Source organism: Narcine bancroftii, chromosome 9 (genome assembly GCF_036971445.1).
Source record: "Narcine bancroftii isolate sNarBan1 chromosome 9, sNarBan1.hap1, whole genome shotgun sequence".
NCBI classification, from domain to species: domain Eukaryota; kingdom Metazoa; phylum Chordata; class Chondrichthyes; order Torpediniformes; family Narcinidae; genus Narcine; species Narcine bancroftii.
In genome coordinates, this window is record NC_091477.1 from 110,382,049 (window position 1) to 110,400,334 (window position 18,286).

General features: G+C 36.2%; 1 protein-coding gene across 8 annotated transcripts in view; it reads right to left on the reverse strand.

Annotated features, from left to right (window-relative positions):
* The window catches only part of irs1 (insulin receptor substrate 1), a 111,453-nt gene that overhangs the window by 1,412 nt on the left and 91,755 nt on the right, over positions 1 to 18,286 (reverse strand). The window lies entirely within an intron of this gene.

Consider the following 18,286-nt stretch of genomic DNA (forward strand, 5'->3'; position numbering starts at 1 on the left):
AATTAACATTTTGTTCTAGGTAATTACTAAAGTTCACTTTCTTCAAGCAGCTGCCATTGGTGGGGTTAAGGCATCAAGACCTTGTTAACTGCATTGGAGAAAAATCAATAAACGACTCAGCTCCCATTTTCTACTTTAAATCAATTCATTTTTAACCACCAATTTAAATAAATCCAAATTTTGCTAATTTTCATACATTTTGGTAACTATATATTACAATTATGAAAAGCAAATCATGTCAGTGTGCAAACTAACATTTCAGAATAAAACTGGCCAACAATTTTACAACCATTTTTGCATCCAAACATTTTCTATTGTTTACAGTAGTTTATTTTGTTGAGTTCAAATTGACAATTATCCTGAAAATTGCTTCACTCAAACCAATGAGAATGCATTGTGGCTAAAGGTAGCTGGATTTTCACTCACATTCTCTCCCCGTCCTATTTTTCTGTTGGGTTAATTTTATTAAGTAATGAAATTTAGGAGTGCAGAAACTTTCAAAGATAACATTGGAATGAAAGAATTTAACCAGGTCAAGAGTCTTTTAGCAGCCAAATCAGGTTGTGCCATTTCAATAATCTAATTACACGTAATTATAGTACTCAGGAAGGAAATCAAATTAAATGGCAGTCAGATACAATTTCTCAGGATGAGCCAAGGCAGTGCATTGATTAGTTTGTATTTTGAAGGACACCTGATAACCATTAAGTTCTTCTGTTGCAATTATTTTTTCAATGTATCAGCTGTCAAATGCAATAGAAAATGGAGGGCAAAACACAAGGGGACATTTCTATCAGGCCAAATCACAAACATGTTGAGTTCTGCTTATGTTGAGCAAATGCACAACCTTACAACTTTGAAACAGCAACAGATGAAAGAGGCTGGTTGTACCACAGCCATTGAAAAATGATCTGGAAGGAGAAGAGCCAGTAATGACCCTTTTGAAGTCTGTGGTACTATTTGAGCACTAGAAGCTGAACCATAAATCAGGAATAAAATAATGTGCCATAATGAATGACAAGATCTTAAGATTATGACCCTTTAAGTCTTCATCAAGAATCATATTTAACATCAAGTCTTGTCAAAACGTGGCGAGAATGAAGTATGCAATTGTAGTGTAACTGCATCAGACAGCTTATGGGTGGGTACAGGAACTTCATGGGAACATTTGTAAAAGGCTGGCTAATGTCTTCTGGAGTCACATCCATGTAGTGAAATGCAAAGGTTAAAATTTTACATCCCATCCACTGGAAGTGAATTTAAAGATTCAGAGCAAAATCCGTTCTATTTCACGAGATGCTTCATTTTACCCAACTACAATACATAGGTTGAAGTAGGGTATATACGAGACTTAAGTTTTGTTTTATTGTAATGTGTACCAAGATGCAGTGATACCGGCTGCTTTACAACCAGACCAGTTGACATCTCATATATAGTACATTTAGATACAATTCAGAAGTGGAATGTTTCAGAGAGATCCAGTTGGTACAGAACAAAGGAAGCACAATTTTACTATTTTCAAGTTCATTCAGGAGTCTGCAAGCAGCTAGAAAGAAAGTCTTTAAATCCGTTGAAACAGTGAATCTGGTGATTCTTCATATCATACTCAAAAATCTACTTGACGACTGCGGGGTGAAGAGAGCAGAGCCAGGCTGGGATAAGTCTTTTAATTTGTTGGCTGCTTTTCCAAGGATTTGGGAATTTTTAGATGGATGGCAATGTTAATTCATGTGTGATCAGAAGTCCACACAGATCAGATGGAACAAACTTTGCATTATATCTGGGTTTCTCATCTCTATATGGAGCTTTAAATTTAGATTATAACTTACAAAAAATGTTCAAAGTACAAATGGATAAATTTGACTTTAATATATAATTTTATCTATTAAAGTTTTTGAAATTCATGCTTCCACGGTTTAAAAAATTGAGACTCAAATGATTCTTCCAGTCACTTCTCATGGTTCCTCCTCCTCCAGATTCCTTCTCAATATTTTCTCCACGGCTTTAGTTCTTACCAACAATACTTGTCATTCCATGCCCAATTATTATCTTCAAATCTTTTCAAGGTCTCTGCAACATTTTCTTCATATCCTCACATATTTAATCCTCTGGTTAAAAGTTTATAGAAAGCATTTTACTTACATTTAGAAGAACACAACTTGGATTACCAACACTTTCATGTTAAAGCAACAGCACACACAGCCTTAACTTTTTTTAAATTATTTTTGGAGCCATTTAAAAAACATAAAGAAGTAAACATGCTTAAAATCTACCTGAGTGTATCATTTAGTATCATAAATTTACTGCTTAATTTGAAAGAAGAATAAATACAATATTCTTCAGTTCAATATATCTGAATCCATTATGGCATTTAAACTATTTACACGGAACAGAATAACTTTAAAAATAGGTTCAAAAAAGATGTGGCTCATGTCATTTGTGACCTACTAATCATCCACCTTTCTCATAAGCCTAGCAATTCAATATCTGTGCTGGTAGCACTGACAAAGTCAATACATTGAAGTCCAGATTAATGTCAATTATAACCTTATTCAGCCAACAATAATTGCAGTCCAAATTTCTTTTTGTATGTCACATTTATATCTGATATATTTTTATAAAGCTGTTTTAAAATCTAACTAAGTTTATCTTAGCCACACTCTGGGCATTTCCAAAATAATCAGTACAGGAAGCCATTGGGCTGATGACAGCGACCCTATCAGAGCATCTATTCTAATGCAATTTTTTATGAATTTTCCATGTCTTTTACTATCTTCAATCATTTATCTAATTATGATTGTAATTCATTTACTTTATCATCTTCTGATCTTTTTTCAACCCTCCCTGAGAAATGTATTGGAAATAGTTACACCCACAGTAACTGTCTTATTTAATTTTTTTTTTTAAAACCTAGACATTCAGCATGGTAACAAGCTACTCCAGCCCATGCCTCCAATTTACACCCAATGAACTTACACCCCTGGGTAAAACCCACACAGACACAGGGAGAACATACAAACTCTTACAGACAGCACGAGTTGAAACCTTGCTCGCAATCGCTGGCGCTGCACTGAGGATCTGTCCTGGAGCTTCCATGTTGATGCAATCACGAAGAAGGCCCATCAGCGGCTATATTTTGTGAGGTGTCTGAGGAGATTTGGTACGTCACTGGTGTACCATGGAGAATATTGTGGCAGTTTACATCACTGTCTGGTGTGGAGGTGCCAAATCTCAGGACAAGAAAAACACCAGAGGGTCGTTAACTTGGCCTGTGGCATCACAGACTTGACTCTATCGAGGACATCTCCATGAGGTGGTGTCTTAAAAAAACATCCTCTATCTTCAAAGACCCCCACCACCCCGGCCATGACTTCTTCACTCTGCTACCATTGGGAAAAAGGTACAGGAACCTAAAGTTGAGCACTCAACAGCACAAGGACAGCTTCTTCCCAGCTGCCATCAGATTCCAAAATGGTCAATGAACCAAAGGCACTGCCTTACTTTTTGGGCATGTTTTGAATTATTTGTTGTAAGATGATTCATAATATGAACGTTTGCGCTGCTGCAAAACACCGAATTTCATGACTTGTTCATGACAATAAATTCTGATAACTGCCACACCAACCATTCATACATTTCAAGAGAGTCTGCTAATCAAGAGAAAACAAGGCCTTCACTGCAAAATAAATGTTAATATTCAACCACAAAGAATAAAAATGCAATTCAACAAAATGAGAAACGGACTGCAATGTTGTTGGCGATCACTCATGTTAAATTCACATCTAGATTTGAATTTCCAATGTCAAAATGCCAGTTTTATCCTTGGTCAGCGTTAAAGTGAAGAATAAAAACTAGTCATTTGACAGAAGAATTTAAAACACTTCTTTATGCCAAGAATAAAACAATTCTAATATATAATATAGAAAATGTATCTAATTAAAAAGGTTAAATAGCTGAAATGTTAAAGATTGATCAAATATTTTGTACATTACACATTAAATAATTCTTCACTATTTATTACATGATGTAGCAAATGTGCAAGATACCAAAAAGATTTAAATTGTTATTCAGGTCTCATAAGAACAAAAAGAAAATGCACACTTTGTGCTCCCTTTCAAGTTTCAAGCTCCTTTCAGTTTAATAAAAAGTTGACAATGCTTTGGTTTTCCATTTTCACAAGATTTTATTATTCAATTTATTCCAAAAGGAAAATGTAACTTCTGTTCTACTACAGTCGAGAAGACCTTATCTGAAGATCCAAAAACCGAAAAGATCCAAAAAACTGATTTTTTTTAAAAAGCGCTGACATGATGTCACAAGTGGAAAACAAATTCAACACTCAACTTGCCCATGTGGGGCTTGGATGCTCTGTTGGCACCAGTTTGATTACAACAACAGTAAAAAAAAAAAAAACAAAATCTGCTTCTGGCCAGGAAGATGCCAAACAGAACTAGGTCCAAGTCTTCAGTGTTGGCTGCAGCTGATGACAGCGACTCCATTCTCAACATCGGATGCAGTGCCATCCGCATCAAAGTAGGAGCTTTGGGCTCCAGGGCAGTAGAGGGAACCGTAGTCGGGAGATGCTAGGGTGGGCGGGGGCAGTCTTCTTTTGTGCAGAGATCAAGTTTTTTTTTGTTAAGTGCTAAACATTATTTCATGTGTATTTTCCACTTGTGGCATCATGTCAGCGTTTAGTGGTTGTTGTTTAACCGCTGATACAGGGATTCTGCTCATGCTACTGTGCTGCTTAGTTCCATTGTTCCAAAATCCAAAAAAACCCAAAAACCATCTGGTCCCAAGCATTTCAGATAAGGGGTATTCGACCTGTTTCACAATGGATTGGATAATATAATGATTTTCCCCCCCCTCCCCCACAATCTCTACAAGTTTCAGGTTTGCCCATATGGATAAGGATTCAAAGCAATAAAATAAAACCCAAGATGGAATATGGGTGGTGCTACAATAGACAACAAGTGCCAAAGAGATGTTTGAATCTATGGAAAAGCTAAAGTAGCAGATACCGCCTGTAAACCTCGAACACTAAATTGAGCTCTCAAGACCTATATTAGAGCAGTAAACATATTTAAGAGTTAAAATTCTGCTTATGTTATGAATCAAGGACACAAGACAGTAACGCACTCTTCCAATTAGTTGTTTTAAATTAGCTAGCTTGGAAACAAAATCTTTTCTCGAAACAGAGACTTGCAGAATTCTTTTGTCAAAGAAAACCTGCATTTATGTTCATGTTCCATTCTCACCTTCCTTTTCCATAGAAACACCTTTCCAAGTTATGTTGAGGTAAACATAGCTGTTAACATTGAATCATTTTGTTTTTGTTACTTTGATTATGTCCATTAAAAGTTTAAGTTTTTAAATCCAAAATCTTGTTAGAATTAACTGACAACTTCCTGAGATAACATTTTACTCTGATTAGACCAATCTTACAAATTTTGAATGCACTAAAGCCAGTGCGGAAACTGCCAAAATGTTTGGCCTGGAAGTCAGCCTGAAGAAAACTGAGGTCCTCCATCAGCCAGCTCCCCACCATGACTACCAGCCCCCCCACATCTCCATCGGGCACACAAAACTCAAAACGGTCAACCAGTTTACCTATCTCGGCTGCACCATTTCATCAGATGCAAGGATCAACAATGAGATAGACAACAGACTCGCCAAGGCAAATAGCGCCTTTGGAAGACTACACAAAAGAGTCTGGAAAAACAACCAACTGAAAAACCTCACAAAGATAAGCGTATACAGAGCCGTTGTCATACCCACACTCCTGTTCGGCTCCGAATCATGGGTCCTCTACCGGCACCACCTACAGCTCCTAGAACGCTTCCACCAGCGTTGTCTCCGCTCCATCCTCAACATCCATTGGAGCGCTTTCATCCCTAACGTCGATGTACTCGAGATGGCAGAGGTCGACAGCATCGAGTCCACGCTGCTGAAGATCCAGCTGCGCTGGGTGGGTCACGTCTCCAGAATGGAAGACCATCGCCTTCCCAAGATCGTGTTATATGGCGAGCTCTCCACTGGCCACCGTGACAGAGGTGCACCAAAGAAAAGGTACAAGGACTGCCTAAAGAAATCTCTTGGTGCCTGCCACATTGACCACCGCCAGTGGGCTGATAACGTCTCAAACCGTGCATCTTGGCGCCTCACAGTTTGGCGGGCAGCAACCTCCTTTGAAGAAGACCGCAGAGCCCACCTCACTGACAAAAGGCAAAGGAGGAAAAACCCAACACCCAACCCCAACCAACCAATTTTCCCTTGCAACCGCTGCAATCGTGTCTGCCTGTCCTGCATCGGACTTGTCAGCCACAAACGAGCCCGCAGCTGACGTGGACTTTTTACCCCCTCCATAAATCTTCGTCCGCGAAGCCAAGCCAAAGAAAGAAAAAGAAAGAAAGCCAGTATGATACCATGCAGTTACAAATAAATGAATAAACTTAAACTGAATTGTACTATTCAAATTGAATATGCAAAATTATTTCATTTGATGCAAATCTCCTTTTAATTAGCTTTTAAAGTTTCTTTCTTATCCACTTAAATGCTAATTATTGTGATCTGCTTTGCCTCAGTAGCATGAATCCAGTTTATTGTCATCTGAATGTAGAAGTACAGCCTGATGAAACGGCATTCTCCAGTCCTTGATGCAAAACATGCAGACACACAACCAGACATAACACACGTACAAACAAACAATACACAGGACAAGTATTCATCTATACCAGTGGTTTTCAAACTGCCCCCCTAAACTCACATTCCACCTTAAGCAATCCCTGTGCTCGGTGAATGATAAGGGATTGCTTAAGGTGGTATGTAAGTGGGAAGGGAAGGTTGAGAACCACTGCTCTAGTCCCAATTGTTACTCATTTTTCTTTCCACTCATACCACCTTAAGCAATCCTTTACTAATCACAGAGCACTTCATGGCATAGGGATTGCTTAAGGTGGAATGTGAGTTGGGGGGGGGGGGGGGGCAGTATGCAAACCACTGACCAATAAATAGTTTCATGAATACGAGTCTTGGACAGTTAGTGTGAGCAGTTTCGTTGATCGTTCAGTATTCTTCCTCCACAAAATGCACAAATCAAAGAATCAATAAGGATTTTATATGTTCACACAAGTCACAAAACTATTATTCACCACGTACAATGATACATTGTGGGTTGGATACCTTGAAAGAACTTAGCGTGCAAATACTTGCCAGATAAAGTACAGAAACTGCTCAATAACCAAATCATGCAATAGGGACAGTTTTGGAAACAAGAGCGCATTCTCAGCTTGAACAGTCGAGTGAAAGGGATAAAATGCATAAAAGATGACAAAATGTACCATTTATTTCAAAGTGAAAGTGAACGATTCTTAGTACCTCCCACAAATCAGGCAAAGCTTATTTTTAATTCAAAATAACATTTCTCCAAATTATGAGGAAACCATGGTAAAACATCTATTCAATTCGTAGGTTGTGAAACAAATAATTTATACAACACTAAATTGCAGTAAGAATTCAAATTCACTTACATCCATATGGGTTGAAAACCACAACTTTATTAGTTATACAAATCTGGTTCAAAGCAGTTAATGATAGCTAATAAAAACAATGCTGTCAATATTTCCCACATGGAAATAAAATAAACTACCCAGATTCAGAAAAGAAAGATTATACAGCATCTGGGTACCAATTTACACCAGCTTGCTTTCATAACTTTAAAGTATGTTTGTGGCCATCTTAAGCAAACATTATTATGCCAAAGTGGCAGAATGTTTGTAGGGAAGTCCAGTGTGGTCAGATTAATTCCTGATGCTGTAAATCCTAAATAAAAAATGTACAAAAAAAAACGTTTTTAATTAAGTATTCCATTTCTCATACTTGATATTCACCTTGACAATATACATCATTGCAATTATCCCACTAAATTCCAAGTAGTTTTTTTTGTAAAATATTCAGGTTGGCACTAATCAGGCCAAAATTATCACACCATAGGGAGCTTTACAGATAGATCAAGAAATCCTTGAAATGTAATGGGAATTCATTGCAGTGAAGATAATTTGCTATATTACAATCTTTTCTTGGTTTTTAAAGATGCAAGATATTTTGTAATACGTCTCCCTTCGAATAATAAAAATATATTTTGAATATTTAACTGTGTTAAATAATCACAGCGTGAAAGCTGCACAATATAAATAAGGATAATTGCACAACATTGCATCACTTACAAATTCTGAAGTCAAGGATATAAAATAAATTGGTCAAGTTTCCTGAGTTCTAAAACTCCAAAATTTTCTGATATGGAAGAGCAAATAGATCATGTTTATGATTTTGCAAATTTACAATTTGATTTACAGATTTACAATTCTACGATGAGACAAGAATTATGTTGCCACAAAGATTTCAAAAATGCAATCTTTACAGGTGATGTTAATTTTTTTCCCCAAACTATGAGAAACAGACATCAATACAAGAAGCAAAACATGTCAATTTAAAATGATTGTGTAATAAATCTTCAATCTCTCCTTCAAAAACCACATAGTGAAGAATAAAAAGGAATGCGCAGGTGCACTTCATTTAATATCCGCTATCACATTCTATTGATCAGATAGAGAGTCTGTGGAGCAGGTCTTTTTATTACTGTCTGGCACACTGGATTTGCAACAGTGAGTGGTTTATTTCCCAAAGGTACAATGAGGCTAGAGGATTAATCTGTAATGACTCTTGTGAAAAATGTGGTCCTTTCTTTTTTTCAATAGGATATCCAATCCTAAAGGACTTCATTTAATAAAAAGACACTAAATCGAATAGATGACTGGAGGTATGAAAAAAATCCCCCAACTTAATCCACTACTGTAAAATTATACCCAATTATACTCCTTTATTTTCTGATTACCACACTCCCAAATGACCTTGTTTGCTGAATGAATTGTGCTATAACAACAATACCATTTCCTTGTTTAACATTGTAAATACTTTGGTTTCTACCAAATGTAAAAGGTCGAACAAATATGGTAAAACCCTTGGTATCCAGCATTTATGGGGATTGGTAGATGCTGGTTAAGTGCATTTCCCAGTTGCTTGCGACAAACTCTTACAATTACTAACTAAATTGTCTTCTGCCTCGTGACCCGCTGATTTCTGCTCACCAGACAAGTCTAATTTACGGATGTAGTGATGAATCTCGAATCTGCAAAGCCAGTCATTTAAAAAAGAATGCTGTACCTCAATATTCATCTTGTAGAACTCTTTTCCTTTTTGTTACAACATGGGCCATGATAATACAACCATCTTCAGACCTTTTCAAACTAAACCATTCAAAAGGAGCCTGGTCAAGTAAGACCATCTTAGAGGTATGAAGAGTGTCAGAATTCATACAAAACTGATTTATTTTCTGAGACTGGTCCTTAATGTCGCAGATTGTTGATTAAATTCCACTATAATCTTTTTCCAGTCTCTTTCACATCTCCACCTTCTGCTTAAGCCAGAAAGAGTAATCACTGCATGTTTATGCTTGCCTGGTTGGTTTTTTTTTGGCATGGTAACAGTTAGGGGGGAAATTTAGCGAAAATAATGTCCTGTGAAATGTTTATTTATATTGTTCACAAGGCAGGAACTAGTTGCGGGTCTCGCCTGACGCGCGGGTGGTGGATTGGCAAACTAACACAAGGTGCACCAATTTAAATGAGTATTTTTTTTAACCTATTATTTCATTTGTTATTTATTTTCCTCAATTTTCTTTTGCCAGTTGCTTGAAGCTGCCGGTTACTACTTATTATTACTAGTTAAAAATATTCCCCACTCAAATTGTTTCAAGGTACTAGACAAGGCTGTATGTCCCCTTAGCCCTTTACTTATTAATCTGGCATTAGCACTCCATAATTCAAATGAGATTCAAGGTATTAGTAGAGGAGATGAAGTATATAAAGTCTCTCTATATGCAGATGATCTTTTAGTCTATATTTCAGATCCTGCTAATTCTATCCCTGTGATGCTCTCTTTACTATCAGATAATGGGAGTTTTCTGGATTTAAACTAAATTTTCATAAAAATGAATTATTCCCAATAAACTCACATGATCTTATTTATGATAATATGCCATTTAAGATTGTTAAAAAGTATTTTACTTATTTAGGTGTTAAAATCACTAGAAAATATTATCATAGATTTTCTCTTATATTTGGAATGGTAAGCTTTATTTACAGAAGAAAGATGGTGATAATGGCCTTACCAAATTTGAGAATTTGCTATTGGGCAGTTAATATTCAGTATATTTACTTTTTTGGATTTATTACTTTGAGAAATTTGATCATTAACTCTTATATAGATTTGGAATTGAAATCTGTCCAGAATTATTCCTTACCTTCTTTTTTTGGAGCAGCATTACTTTTTAGTCCATGAGCAGTTAGCATACTTCAAATCCAATGATTAAATATTTATTACATATTTGGTTTCAATTTCAAATTGACTAAATTTTTTGCCTTGGCTAATATTATACATCTTAATTATTTTTTTTAAAACAACATCTACTTTTGACCGAATCTTCCTTATTTTGAAGATTAAAGGAATCATCTCTCTTGTAGATTTGTTTGCTGATGGTGGTTTGTCTTTTGAACAACTTTACCAAATATAATTTACTATACACGTCTTTTTTAGATATCTAGAGTTTAGAAGTTTCCTGAATATGATAATGTCTAATTATTTAACATTAGAACAACCAGATTTACTTGACACTTTGTTCCGGTCAATTGGTACTATTTATACCCTTATTAAAATTGAGATCAGTCCTCATGGATAAGATTTGACCCACTGATTTCAATCATGTAACTTTAGACATTTAGGTCTGGATTCTCACATTTTTGACTTGAGTGATTAGTGCCCCCATGAATCAAAGCAAATTATTCTTAAGTTAAGATATGGAAGATGACGTTGGGATGACATGCAACGTCTGTGACATTTAAGTGGAAAATGTGAACTACTGAAGCGACAGATTCAGCGTTCTCATGAAATTCGCATGCAATCTAATGATGGTAAACGTACTCACAACTAGTAGCATTATTATTCAAGCAATACCACCATTATTTTTGTAGATGGATACGTCAGACTCATGTTTTACATCACAATGGACGCTGATGTGTCACACGACCCCCCCTTATGGTCCAGGAATGCTGGCCTTCTGCGTGGAAATTACCAACTTTGCTCAGTTCCCAGTGAACGACCAGGTCAAGCTTGAAGCCAGCATACTGCTGAGTCCTCCTTCTGGCAATATTGCAGCGTTTCTGTGTGAAAATGCCTACTGCACTGCTAAATACTTTTAACAGGAACCAGTATCTCGCGGCAAGCAGCACTTAAAGCTAGTCTGCTAAGTGATGGCAAATTGTGATGGTAGAATTTGCTAAGAGCCATTTTCTGATCAAAGACTCGAGAAAATGACAAAAGTTGAGAAATGACAGGCTCTGACCCTTTCCTGACAAAATGCTACAAGTCTCGAGAGTAGTAGGGGTACGGATAAAGTCTCATGTTCAGATTACCAGGTCATGAGGGCTGGAAGTCATGGCCAAAGGACCTGAAATGTACCAATATAATCAAATGGTTAATTAACTAATGTAAAGTCAACAAAACCATCTTTGTCTGGCACATTCATCACTAACTTTGAGACTGCAATAGTTTAGCATATCCTAATTGCTCATTTAGCAGTCATTCATTTTAATCAAGACTCTCACATAATATTCTAATTGACAAACAACAAGCATGCTCAGATTTGCATTCACTTTCCAGATATTGAGCCTTGACAACTAGATTTTAAAAAAATCGACTTGCAGCTTTAATCTCAGCAAATAGGAACATGTATATCAGTCACCATTCCAAAATAGAACATTCATTTAAATCCAAACTATAAACCTACAGATTGACCCTCTTACTTCCATCTGAGTTCTTTCCTGCTTTATTTACATTCCTTTAGGACCTGATCTGATTTCAGCTTCCTAAATATTTTATAAATATTTTATATGCTTCCTTTGACTTTTTGACTAAATGTACATCTCACCCGAGGTGAAAAATAAATTAGGCCAAGTCACCATGGTGTCCTTCCAGGGAGGTCTTGCTTGACAAATCTATTGGAATTCTTTGAGGAAGAGGAGAATCAGATGATATTGTTTATTTGGATGCCCAATAGGCCTGTAACAATAAGCTGTGAAATAAGATAGGAGGGCATGATAATACAGGAAAGACATTAGCGATGGAGAGAAGATTGGCTGACTGACAGGTCGCAAAGTGAGAATAAAAGATCTTTTCTGGCTGGCTGCCTGTGACTGGTGGTGTTCTTCAGGGGTTGGTGTGGGGTCTGCTACTTTACATGGTGTAGATGATTGAGATGTATAGGTTTGTGATGAAATTTGCAAAGGATACAAAGATATGTGGGGGCGGGTAGTGTTGAGGAAACAGGGAGTCGACAGAGGAATTTGGACATGTGGGTAAAATGGACAAAGTGGCAAATGGAATACAACATAGGGACGTGTACATTTAGTTAGAAGAAATAATGATGCAGACATTTTCTAAATGGGAAGTAAATTTGGGAAATGGATGTCTGAAGTAACTTGGGAGTACTAGTGGAAGATTCCCCTCTATTTGCGTCTTGGATGTGGACTACCCACTGCAGTGATCTAAACGCTCAAGAGAACTATAACCAAAGCTCTCTGTAACATCCTCCAAATTCACTGGAAGGACAAAGCAAAACAATGGCAGAATTGTGACCCAGGGCCATATTCCCAGTGTTGATACACAAGAGAGTGCGGATGATTAAATCTGGAGCGAGACTGCATTTGCCTTCCTTTCTGGCAGCTCAAAGTTAGCATTAATTTTGAGATGGCTAGTATACAAAAGCAAAAATGTAAAGCTGAGGCTTTGTAAGATGTTGGCTAAATCAAATTTGGAGTATTGTGAGCAATTTTGGCCTAATATCCAAGGATGTGCTGGCATTGGAGAAGGTCAAGAGGAGGTTTACAAGAAATATCCTGGGGGTGAGAGTGTTTTATGACTCTGGGCCTATACTCACTACAGTTTAGGGTGGGGCAGGGGGGGAAACTCAGTGAAACACACTGAAAAGTTAAGGGCAGAAAGAGCAGCTGTGGGGATGTTTCGTGTGGTAGCAGAGTCTACGATCAGAGGACACAGCCTCAGAATAAAAGGATGTCTCTTTAGAACAGAGATGAGGAGACATTTCTTCAGCCAGAGCATGATGAATCTGTGGATCTTATGGATTACCTACACACTGCTTCAAGAAATGCACCTAACAACTGGGACCTGAACTAAGGTCCTCTATCACCTGCTAGCTATTCAAAGGCACACAGTATACATAATGATGGGGTTATCCATGTCACCTCAGTGGAAGTACTCCAGCAGATCTTTGCTAAGTACAGATGGGGCATTCTCCCAGCTCAATGACAAAAACTTTAAAAAAAAAAATCACATCAAAACCCTGGAACACTGAGCTGTCAGTCTTGCCTCTCTCAACCAAGTCTCTATAATGGCCACAGCATTACTTGTGATTTTCAATATCACTCCAAATGCTTCGTCTGTACAGTAAGTAGTCATAGGCTAAGGATTCTATGAACTCAGCAAGGATTTTAATTTTTTTTTTAAAAATTAAGTGATCGTTTTGAACAGCAAACTTGATTTTTTTTTCCCCTATGACAAGGCTCAGAATAGAGGGTAACTTTCTGGAGTTAAGTATTTGAAAGCCTGTCCAATGGAGCTGACCCGGGACTCAATACTGGCAGAAACCAAGCTGCTCGAGGAACTCAGCAGGTCAGGGATCATCTGTGGAGGTGGTTCATACTTTGGATCGTCACGCAGCGAGTCTCAAACCTTAATGCAAACCATCCCTTCACCTCCACAAGTGCTGCCTGATCAATGGAGTTCCTCCAGCACATTTTTTTTTATGCTCCAGATTTAATCATCTGCATTCTCTTGTGTATCAACACTGGGAATATGGCCCTGGGACACAATTCTGCCATTGTTTTGCTTTGTCCTTCCAGTGAATTTGGAGGATGTTACAGAGAGCTTTGGTTATATTTCTCTTGAGCGTTTAGATCACTGCAGTGGGTAGCCCACATCCAAGAGGCAAATAGATGGGAAGAGATCACAGTACATCATGGGTATGCACCAGGTCTGAGGTCTTAATTTTCAAATGCTCTTTTCATCAATTGACCAAAATTAGGCTTATGCAGTGGAGGCAGCGGTAAAGGTTGGTATTGGTGTCTGCATTCACGGAATGCAAAAAAGACACTTAAAAAAAGAACAGCAATCATTGTCAAAATGCCTCTGTAGAAGATGAACTGACAGAGGGTTTGGATAGTTGATCTAATAGACTGGCATTTTGTGCCTTTATTAAATGGACCACAGAACATCAATGCCAGTATATTATGATACAACTTTATAAAACATTTGTTAGGCTATAGCTGAAGAAATGTGCAGTTCTGATCATCCCTCTTAAGGAAGGAAATGATTGGGGAGAACATTTATCAGGACGTCACCTGGAATTTAGCACTTAAGTCATGGGAGACAACGATGGGCTGAGTTTGCTTTCCTTGGAGCAAGGACAACTGAAGAGGGACTTGGTTGACACATGCAAAATTTTGTCGAGTGCAGAAAAAGGCAAGAAACTTTTCTCCATGACAGGTGTACAAAACCATTGGGAATAAGTTTAAAGGGGTATGTGAGGGAGAATCTTTTCATCCAGATGGTGGTTGAAATCTAGAATTTACCACTTGAGCGGATAGTAAAAGCACACACACAACATTTGAACTCTACAACCACTTGAATTGCCAAGAAAGAAAATGGGTTTGGAATAATGACGGTCAGCATGGACACAAGGCCTTGTTTCTGAACTGCTATGATTCTATTAACTATGAAAATTTATTTTCTTTAAAATAGAATATCATGTGCTCAAATATAAAAAATGAATTTCATCAGAAATAGCTGGTTCATATAAAGATATCAATCTTAATTTACAAGTTCAATCTGGTACTGTACTAAATAGTGATTAAACACTATTTTTTTTTAAAAAGAGCTCTCTTCAATGTTATTTTATACGACTTTTTATCTATCAAGTTAGCACCTTTCATCGAAAGCATTTTGACATTGAAATTCCAATCACAGTTGGTTTTCTGACTTAAGTTGTTAAATACCATTTGTCAATGGTTATTTACATGCAGAGTTGAGTTCAGTGCTGCAATGCCTTGTGATACAACATATGATTTAGACTGTTCATAACAGATCGTTTCCACCAGTAACATTTTCTACTGCAGTTGTTTTTGCAGTGCAAGAAACTGCTTTATGCCAAATTTCGTATAGAGATGCATTCTTAATAAAGTGGAATTCAAGAATGAGATTCAGGAACAGTCCTTGCCACGTCTTCATTTCAAACTGATAATTCAATCAGATCAATTACATGAACTTCTTTCAATATGTTTAGATTGATGTGAAATTACTCTGACTGATCTACTCTCAGTATGGAAAGGGAATTTTGGTAGGAATTTTTGTTTTGAAATGCTCAACAGTTCAAGTTAGATAACTGGATTTTGCATGATCTCCATCTTTAATCACACAAATATATCTAACCTTGAGAACAAGGGAGGTATATGAGCACAACCAGAAATTCAATGAAATGCATTTTTCCAATTTTCGTACCACTTAAATAAGAACCTCAAAATTATTCCAAGTAGAGTACTTGCTTTTCCTTACAATCAGAAACAAAATAGAAAGTTGGCATTTATCAACTATAAAAATTTTTTAACTTGCGCAACATTTTTACTACCAGGAATTATTTCAGTGTTGAATATCGATTCCCATATAATACAATAGTTAATATTGGCATTAAGAGATATAAAAATCAAAAATAAAACTTAAAAGTTCTTCAGAAATTTAAAGGCATATACGGTAGGGGGATGTATAGTTCTTAATATCCAACAGAACATTACATGGATAACATCTAGTAGCAATCATTACCTTTTGGTGTAGCCTTGTACTTATAAAAAAAATATCGGCCATAAATTTCTGATTTTGCAGCAATGCTCACCATCACTATATAGTTGATCCTGAGGCACCTTTAACTTCACAGCTATGCTTCAATCTCAAGATCACTTCACTTCTTAATAAAAAATATTTCAATAGAATTTAGCAAAATTATCATTTCTAGATCTGCACGTTTTAGAAAAGTTCATGATGAGAATAATAGAAAATGAATCTGCTAAGATAAAATGGTATCATTGAGATGCGATGCATTGGGATGAGCTGTACAAGAAGAAAATGCTGGAAATAAAGCAGTCACCTATGGAGAGAGCAACGATGGTGAAGAACTTTTTTTAAAAATCAGCATATAAAGTTCCAGGATTTGCAACTTTTTAAACATTTTTTGAATACTTAAACATTTTAAACCACAAAATATTGAAATACATTCGAATATAATGATTCATAATACATGTGGAATATACAACAACCCTTCCTCCCACCTCACTACTCCTCTCTCTCCCTCTCACCTTCCCTATAACCCAAACCCCAAAGATAGAAAAAAAGAGAAAAAAGGAAATCCAAACCATCAATCACATCACTAAATGCCACGTAACAGAGTAACACCATCACAACACACCATAGAAAGTTCAAAATTTTAAACCCACATAATTCAAATAAGGACTCCAAATTTTCAGATATAAAAAATAATTATCACACAAATTAAGTTTTCTTTTCCAATGGAATACATGATCTCAACTCCATATACCATCGATGCAAATTTAAATAAATCTGTTTTACAAGTAATCACTATTTTCTTGCTGCAGCTAAAGATAATCTCAAAAATGCAATTTGATACCCAGTTAATGTCAATTTCAAGATCAACATTTTAACATTACTTAAAAATAATGATGGTTCCATTGGCAATTTATTCTTAAGAACTTTCTCTATGTCCAAAAAAATTTAACCGTATCACGTAACCAAGTAGAATGTAGGAAAGAACCTACTTCCTATGACACATTAAACATAAATATTGCTGATGTATAAAGTTATAATGAACTAACTTGCATCTCACATTAACAATCCTAGTCTTTATCAAACAAGGGAAAAACCAGACAGGACGAGATTAGAATTAGATAAAATAGGGGAAAAGATACCTGAACACATATTATATAAATGGGATGAAAAATTGGTACAACATAGAAGTTCTCCAGTATTACATCATCTCCTCAATATTTGGAAGAAGATTCATGTAGAAAGAAATAAAACAAATTATCAATTACCAAAACTAATATTGACACAAAATAAGATACTCCCTTTTACAATAGATAACCTTTCCTTTAGAGAATGGGAAAAAAAAGGGATTAAAAGAATAGAAAATTGTTTTTCAGGAAGTAGATTCTTATCCTTTGAACAAATGAGAGATAAGTACAATATAACTGGAGATACAGCGCTGGCATATTACCAACTGAGATCCTACTTGAAGGATAAATTAGGAAGCAATTTGAGTTTACCAGAGGGAAGTAACCTTGAATATGTGATTACAGATACAATGTTAATCAAAAGATTTATAACAAATATGTATATTAAACTGCAAGAAAAGGAGAATGAGGAAAAAAATGGTAAAACTAAACAAAAATGGGAACAAGATTTAAAGATAAAGATAAAAAAGGAAACATGGGAGAAATTATGTTCTGGAACGATGAGAAATACAATAAATACGAGGCTACGTATGATACAATATAATTGGTTACACAGACTATACATTACACCGCAAAAGTTAAATAAATGGGACCCAACAGTATCGGATAGATGTTTTCGATGTAAAAAAGAAATGGGAACAACAATTCATGCAATCTGGACATGTGAGAGAGTAGAAAAATTTTGGGATGATCTCAATCAGATATTAAGTAAAATAACAGAAAACAATATACCAAAGAATCCAGAGATCTTTCTCCTAAGTAACATAAAAAACAAAGAATTTGGAATTGATTTGGAGGATGCACAAAAAAGATTTGTTAAGATAGCCCTAGCCGTAGCAAAAAAATGTATTATGTCAACCTGGAAATTGGAAGATAATTTGAAAATACAACAATGGTATATAAAAATGAATAAATGTATTCCATTAGAAAAAATAACATATAGTTTAAGAAATAATATTGAAATATTCGAACAAATATGGGAGCCTTACATTAAATACAATAGCGAAAACCTACCGGGGACAAACATTACCTAAGTTGATGGAAGGAGAAGGAAAGAAAAGAATGGACTCAGTAGAATT